This window comes from Cavia porcellus, unplaced genomic scaffold, assembly GCF_034190915.1.
Source record: "Cavia porcellus strain 051 isolate PalLab524CR breed Dunkin Hartley unplaced genomic scaffold, mCavPor4.1 scaffold_10, whole genome shotgun sequence".
Taxonomy (NCBI): domain Eukaryota; kingdom Metazoa; phylum Chordata; class Mammalia; order Rodentia; family Caviidae; genus Cavia; species Cavia porcellus.
The window spans coordinates 85,848,348-85,856,684 of record NW_026947493.1 but is presented as its reverse complement, the minus strand read 5'-3'; positions in this window follow the sequence as shown (position 1 = coordinate 85,856,684).

Genomic DNA, 8,337 nt, shown 5'->3' with positions numbered 1-8,337 from the left:
AATAAACAGTTGTAAGCAGTAGCCCACAAAATCTGCAACTAACAATGATTTGGCACTGATGTTAATCTTCTTACAGTCTTCTGAGAAAGAAAGGAAGAAAGAGAGAGAGAAGGAGGGAGAGGGAGGGAGGAGGGGAAGGGGGAGGGAGGAGGGAAAGAGGGAGGGAGGGGAGGGGAGGGGAGGGGAGGGGAGGGGAGGAGAAAAGGGAGAGGAATGAAGGGAGGTAAAAAAGTTTTATGAGAGACTAATTAAGAGAGAAATATTCTGATTCTCTGTGTAGTTCTTATTTTGGCCCAAGAAGACAAAAGCGTAAACCTACAGAGTTTCCTACTGAAAAGCATTAGGAGCCACCCAAAGAATTATGTCCTGTGTATTCTTTTTCCAGTGCCTAGGAAGCAAATTTTTCCTTGCAGCTGAATGGAGATGTTTAATTCCAAAATATCGACTGTCTTATTTTTAAAAGTCAAACAAGAAAAACAGGGAGGAGAGTATTTTCTCAATTTTGAGCAGTTCTTTAACGTATTTTAAATTTTTAAAAGCTGATCAATGTTGCATGTCTATTCTAAACTCAGGGGGACCCTAAAAGTAGGGGAAAGTAATCAGCTTGGAAAGAGTGAAAACAATGCTATTATAATGACAATGTCCTTCCAGCCATTGCTTTGAGTATAAATCCACTGTCGCCCATCCTGGTTTGTAAGAACTCTGAACGCACAGACGCCGTGCTTGGTTGCACACTCCCGCAGAGAGCTCCTGGCAAGCTGGGGAGGCCTGCCCTGGGTGTGTCTGCGAAGGCATCTCCAGAAGAAATGGGCATCGGACTGCTGGGCTGAGGAGCAGATCTCTGCTGTGTCCATCCAGTCTGGAGCCTGCAGGCTGAACCTGCTCTCCGTGTCCCGGGGCACAGGCTCTGCCTGGGCTGGGACCTTCATGTTCTCATGGGCTCCTGCTCTCAGGTGTTAGGACTTCTTGCTTGCTGGGTCTCCAGTTCCATGAGGCTGATCCTGTGAATCAAAGTCTTCCTCATTATACACAGAAAATAAGCAATCTCTGCACCAGCTCGATTTAATCGATGCAGAGCAAATATCTGAAATTCATATTAAATGTATCTCTTATATAAAACTATAGCATACTACAATATCTGTGGAAATTCAGACTATAGTATTCAGTAATACACTCTATGCCTGTTTTTCCTTATCAATAATCTATTTTATACATGCAAAATCGCATTCCCTAACCTTGTCCTTTGCAGCTGCCCAGTGTGATTGCCATAGTGGGAAACCACCAGGTGTTCCTCGCCTGACTTCAGGGTCCTGACGCTGGGGCGGGCAAGACCCATCCAAGGCTGCTTCACGACGGCATGCTACCATGGAGACACTCTGGCAGGCCCCAAAGTATGGAGGTAAAAATGAGATTACATAAAGGAAGTACCCAAGGCCCAACCAGAGAATGGCCAGGAAGTGGCTAATCTCGAAGTGGTCAGCAGAGAGAAATTACGGGGGTGTGAGGCAAGATGGCACGCTGGTCGCCAGCACACCAGCCCACCAGCCTGGCATGACGGGGACCCGCTAAGTGAAGCCCAACAGATCATAGTACATTTTCATGTCCCTGCCTTTCTTGTCATAAAGCAGGGGTGCTAGCATGCCAGCTCTTAGTACCCAGCTCTTAGTACTCGGCATGGGCAGATTTGGAGCCCCGTTCCTCATACACACCTCTCTGCAGTGTCCTCTTCTAGCGGAAGGGACCCTGGGGTCTCTGTGATTAATCACCTTCCCAAAACACCACCCCCTCATGCCATCCCCTGAAATGTGGGGCTTCCATAGGCTAATTTTAGGGTAACACAAGCATTTAGACCCTGTCAAGAAGGAAAGATACCTGATTAAAATTGCATGTTTTAAAAAGCAGAACTAAAGAAAAGCTTACAGTCTCCATTAAATTCCAGAGACCTGAGTCATCCCATGATTTCCATTTGATCTGAGGGTCAGTCAAATGATTTGAGCATTAACAAAAATCCTTGGATCTGGGTTATAGGTAAATGGAGGCAACTGGAGACCGTACTCATCAGTGAAAAATAATCAGACACACTGATGAATATCGTAGTGTCTCCCTGGTGTAAAAGAAAAGTAATAAAAATTAAAAACTATAAGAGCAATGAGAGCTAAAATATACGGTAAATATTATAATAATGAAGAGGAAAGAACAGCTGGGACAGGGGAAAGGAGAAAGGAAAAGATTGTATGTACGTGGTTACACATACATAAATGTATGTGTGTGAATGCAAGATAGACAGCTCTACTACTAACCTGTTAGTTCATCAAAAAGAACAGTTTGTGCTGTCACTGTTGGATTGTTTGATCATTTTTATGCCCAGATCTTGTAACCTGAACAACTACTTCTAAAATAACAATATGCACTATATTAACTAGTGTTAATTTCCTGCTGTTTTTTTTTTTTAAATTCTGTATCATTTCTATCCTTTTTTCTGTTTTGCCTTTTAAAATTAAAAAAAAAAAAAAATCCTTGGAACTTTGTCATCTCCCTAAGTACAAGGTAACAGAAGAAGGATGACATAAGGTAGAGTTGACATAAGGTAGAGTACTCAAGCTACTAGGGGGCCAGACTAGAGTTTTTCTCACTCTCCAGCTGGAAGGACTGGCTGATGATCCCTCTGGGTACCAGATTGCGATCCAGGAAGATGCAACTTCTAGCGACCAGGAAGCAAAGTCACTGAAGGAAAAAATGTAAACTCACCAGTCTGTCTCCCCAAGTAAGCGATCCGTGTGGCTATTGTTTTTCACCAGTTGTAGTCACAGACTAGCAGTCACACTCTTTACCAAAGGCTGTTGCGTGTTTGAGAAATGGATTCTTACTGACTTACCAATATTGGTTATAAACATGCTTTTGCTATTGCCTTGATTCGCTCACACAGTCTTATGATTCTTTGGGCATTGCCGCAAAAATGCAATGCATTTTTAAAATGATCATTAAGACAGCATAATTACCACCAATTGTTCAAAGAAATGAGTTGCTATTTATTACACAACACCCAGGAACACAAACGTGTTTTTCTCATTCAATTTGTGTTTATAATAGTCGAAGGATATTGATCAAGTACTTTTGCAAATGGCCTCAAAACATAGGAAGAATTTCTTTCTTTTTTTTTAAACTACTATGAATTTCAACATGAAATGTTTTGCCAGTGTGCTGTGAACACCAATGGTATAACATAAACCATGGAAACAGTCCAGGCTGTGTTGACATATTTTATGAATGCTACAGGCTGCCAGATTGGAGGTGTACATCTGCGGGGGTTGGCCAGTCACCCCCCCGCCGTCTGTGGGTCTGTATGCTTAAATGAATTAGCTAATATAAAAACAGTGCATGAACAAGTTTAATGCCACATAATTTCCTCTGCAGAGTACGAAATACTCAAATCTGAGGAAAGAAGTGGAGAATTATGTTCAGCGGCTATTACTTGGGAAAGGAGTGTAAAAATGAACAAAGATGGTGCCCCCCGGCTGGATTGCCCGTCCTGTCCTCCCTTCTCTGGCTTTTACCCTGCTGTCCTGTTTCACGGACAGCAGCATTTCTGCAGCCTCGGCTGGTGAGCAAGGACCTTTTATCAGAAGACTGGCTCAAGGCCATGCAGCGATTGCTAAATCTCTTTTTTCTTGAAAAGAAACCAAGTAACAACACTCAGCCCTTTCCTTAGCTAGATCCCATCTCTGATTTCCTCCTTAGACAACAAACATTCCAGTGGCTTGTCCAGAGAACACCCCTCCCCTTGCGCCCTAGCTGATCTAAGAAAAGAATCACTTAGCCATGTGACATTCTCATCTTATCCTTTACATACATGTAAACTCCCTCTGAGATAAGCCCCCCACTCCAGGGTTTGATGTCAACAGCCTCACGTGAATTCTCCTGTTCACCCCTGTCCTTCTGTCTAATTCCTTTGTGATGTCTCCTACTGGTTAAAGGATAAAAACTTTCTCTGACACACAGCTTTCATGATGGCCTTACCTAATTTTTAAATATTATTTTGTTTGACTCATTATTTTTCGCTGGGATCATTATCTGCTAAACACGTGGTGTGTGTATGCGCGTGCGTGTGTGTGTACTACACGAATGGATAAAATGAATGAGCCTTTAGGGAAAAACATATATCTGCATATACTGTGGGTATAAGTGGTGTTAATTTCAATAGTGGGATTTTTAAGTTGGACAAGAAACAATAAAACTTTTATTTTTAGCTAACAGTTTGTGGGCTAATTTAGTCCTTGAAACCCTTCCAAGCATGATAGCTTCAATTCGCCCCAGATGGACTTTCTCTTCTGTTCCAATGGCTCGACAGCAACACAACAGCCATTTATAACAAAGTCTGCAGAAATGGGCTGGCGCTCCTCGCCGCCTAAATCCAGGGGTCTGTTTGTAAGGAGAGAGCCCCCATAAATCACCACGAATTAAAGAGGAACGCGCACGTCCTAATCAAAACATCAGGAAGGAGCCGTTGCCCAATAGATAAGAAAGCAAACAAGTGCAGAGCATCACTTGAGTTTTTATAGAAGGCCCGTATTTTTGGAAGGCAACCAGGGTTGTTTCACATGCTGTACTCTTTCTAATCTGACTGACTCACAGTCTTGTGATAGTGAGATAAGCTAGGTAGGCAAATTTTTATAGAGTTGCAATTACTGAAATTGTCATTACGCTGCTCACTGTAAAATAAATATAGATAGAAGTGAAATTATGCACAGGCTAGAAGTAGAAAGTGTTTTGCTTCTGTTTGCTAAATTAATCTCTTCCTAAATGGCTGCAGGCCAGGTAGGTTAGCATTTGTGGTTTCAAAGGTTTTCAGCGCTTGCAATGAGCCATGAAATTACTGCATGCTGCTGAAAATGGCAGCTGATGAAAGGAAAGAGTGAATCCCAAAGGCAGAAAGACAGGAGGAAGCAAAATTACAGGCAGCAAGTCTGATTTTTGATGTTACTCATTGTGAAATGTACACCCAAACTTTTAATAAAACATAAAACATTAATAAACCTGCTAACAATTCCTTACAATTTCTTTTGAAGTCTGAGTGTAATTTCTGAATACTTATTAAAACCAGCAATGACTCAGAGGGGAAGAGCAAGTTCTCTCTGAGGATGAGCTACGTGGGCAGGTTCACTACTTGTGACTTGGGGAATAAGATTTTTATTAATGTTTTTAATTGAATCACACAAAAGGCTTGATTTTCAGTTAATAAAACTACCCAGATCTTTCCAGGTTCTGCTAGGATTAGCTAATCTGAGTTTTGATACCAGAGCCAGCACCTGCTTAAATCACCTGGACTTCCACAGAGCAGGGAGCTGCCTGTGTCCTCACGCACGGGTCTGAGGCTTCCTGGGCCCGAGCTTTGTGTCCCAACCCCGCTCTCAGGAAGATCGTGGGTCAGTTTGTCTTCACAAAAGCAAACACCACATCTCGCCACAACCAGGCAGGCAAAAAACTTAACATTTTCCCAATCCCCAGGCTTTCCCTCTGGAGAATGATTGCAAATGGAAGACCACAACAATGTTTAAATGTGTTTATTAAGGCATTTCCCATCTTCAAATACTAACCAGCCTTTATGGCTCCCTGACATTCCACAACTAAGAGATCTCAGAAGAATGAACTGATCATCATTTAGAATTCCAAGTTTCTGGGTATGAGACAAACCAGGTTTTGCAAAACTGGAGTTCACTCAGACTGAAACCATCATGCTGCCACAAAGGAATGCAAAAAAAAAAAAAAAAAAATTAGACCTTCTTAGAGATTCCACGCATTTACACTGGTGTGATTTTTATAGATTAATTACTAGGAAGACAGAATTGCAGAGATTTTTGGATTAAATTCTGTTACAGGAAGCATACATAATCTAATGATTAGTATGTGTGCTGGTCAGATAGTTACTGTCACCAAGTTATTACAGTGCTTTCCTCACTTCTAGCGGGAAAACGATCTGAACTACAAATTAAGCTGAGCCGTAAAGAAGACAGGCTTCAGTCTCAGCCACCAATCTGCAACAAAGCGAGGAGCAGCACAGTTACTGTCTTATTCATGAGATATTTAAAAATAAAACCCTGACCGGGGAAATGCCTAAGTAGCCACCGCAGTCGTTTTTTACATTCATTTTCAAATTCCCATAAAAATCTTCCTGCATTCTTGGTTGTACCCCCAATTTTTTCTTCTTTTTTAAAAACAGTCACAGTTGTGTGATTCCAGGCAGAAGCGGTTTATTGGAAAGTGCATTCAATTTGGAGTCAGAAGAACACAGCTCTGCCCCCCAGCCATGCAGTCACATGGCGGCCAGGGACCTTCCTTACAGAGCCTGATTTTTTTTTTTAACATCCAAATAAGGAAAGAAATATTGACCTAGTAGCATTAAATGAATATGTGTAGAAATGTTTCCATTTTGTAAACCAGCAATGAATATACATTTTGAGAGATGATTTGAAAGTGAATGTTTGTGACATCCTTAGTTTTCAAATAAGATTGATGAGGAACGCAACCAGGAAGAAGTCTGGAAAATTAATCAAGCTGGGAATATAGACTAAGTGGCCATGTGTAACGGGACTCCTTGCGAGGAAAATCTGCCAGGCTGTAGCATAACCGAACTGTTTCCTGACCTCTCAAAGAAATTATTCTCTTTTCTTGCTTATTCCTGTTCCTCCCTTGCTGAATTTTGAATTGAGCTGCAATTTTCAAGCAATTCAAATCAAGATGCCACAGTTCTTAATTTACCTTGGTCTGTCAGCACTTTCCTTCAGTGAAAGGAAAGAAGAAAAAGTAGAAAGGACGTGTGCCCCTTGATCAAGCCAGCTACAAAGCACATTTCCTGGTGTAACACTCACACACGGGCCGGAGGATACGCTGACCTCAGAAAATAAGGGATCAGTTTTGTCATCCAGTTCAGTTTAGTCGCATTGATAGTCACATTTGGTCTAAAGTCAGATTTTAAATTCAGGAGGATAGAACTGGAGGATGCTAATCAACTTCATAATGCTGGGTGGGAGTGATTGAAACCACAGGCCCTTTCCATAGATCCTTGGATTATAGTTTTTACTGTTCACAAAAACTCAGTAGAATTCTATTTCCAAATTTAAAAATGCCCTATAACAAACTCAATAACCAGATAGCACTGAAATCAAAGGTTTTCCTCAGTAACCTCAGAACTAGTGACCCTTAAGTTAAAATGCTCAGAAATATACACTCCACAAATGCTTTTCTGAAATACTATTGTGAGTGTGAGAGGTAGCTGAATCTGTTTGGAAGACTTTCTGTGTGAATTTATTGCATGTCTGTTCATTCAACAACTGTTCAGCCAGGGCCTTGTATGTTTCATGCATTGTTATAAACATCAGGAAACAAAATAGACAGCTTTATGGTCTGTTTGAGCTCCAGTTCTAACGAGCCTGGTAGGGTATATGACAGGAACTGTGAATCAGCTTCGTTTTGCTTATCTGTGTCTGGTAACTAGAGATGAACTCAGAGAGTTACAATAAGAAAGACCATGGTAGTTGTACATGAGTTCAAGGGGAAGACTATCAGGATGGACTAGTAATGTCTGCTGTGAGATGGGACAGGGAAGAATTAGCCGTGGGCTGCTCCTCCTTTACAGCAAATTGCCCAGGGTTACGAGTGTCCCATTCACAACTATTTCTTGGGGGAAATTTGGTGTAATCACATGCAGCATGTTGAACTACATTTGTATCATCCTTGTTAGGAGAAATAAGAGAAAATAAATTTTATTTACTTCTATGTAGCCAGAGTCCACTCTTGAGTTTCACAAGATTAATCAGTCCTTTCCTTCGGCTGTTTATCAAAATATAAGACTACGCTCTTGCTCATCAATAGCAAATTCTTGCCCTTTCCATTCTTGTGATATTTAGCAACTTCCATTCTCTGCTGTCCTATCACAACCAAATCCTTGACCACACGTTCAGGCTAAGTTTACCCCTGGCGTGGAGCCACAGACCGTGACAATGAACAAATGGCTGTGAAAACACACAAGCAGAGGATGTGAGCTGCCAACTCCAAGAAGAAATACAAACACGATGGAGCAAATAGGAGTCTCCAACCGCGTGAGGAATCGGGAAGTACAAGCTGAACAATGAACCAGAATTTTCCCAGTCAAATCAGCAAATGTTTCAAAACAATGAGCACAGAATGTTGGAAAGAGCGTGGGGTAAAAACAGTTGTATTGGGCAGAGCAAGACTAGCTCGGACCCGCTCCTAGCAAGCAAGTTTTCAGAACTGAAAAATATTTGAAGTGCATATACTCTTAGAAAGCATTTCTAGGAAGCATCCATAGGGCCCATATGC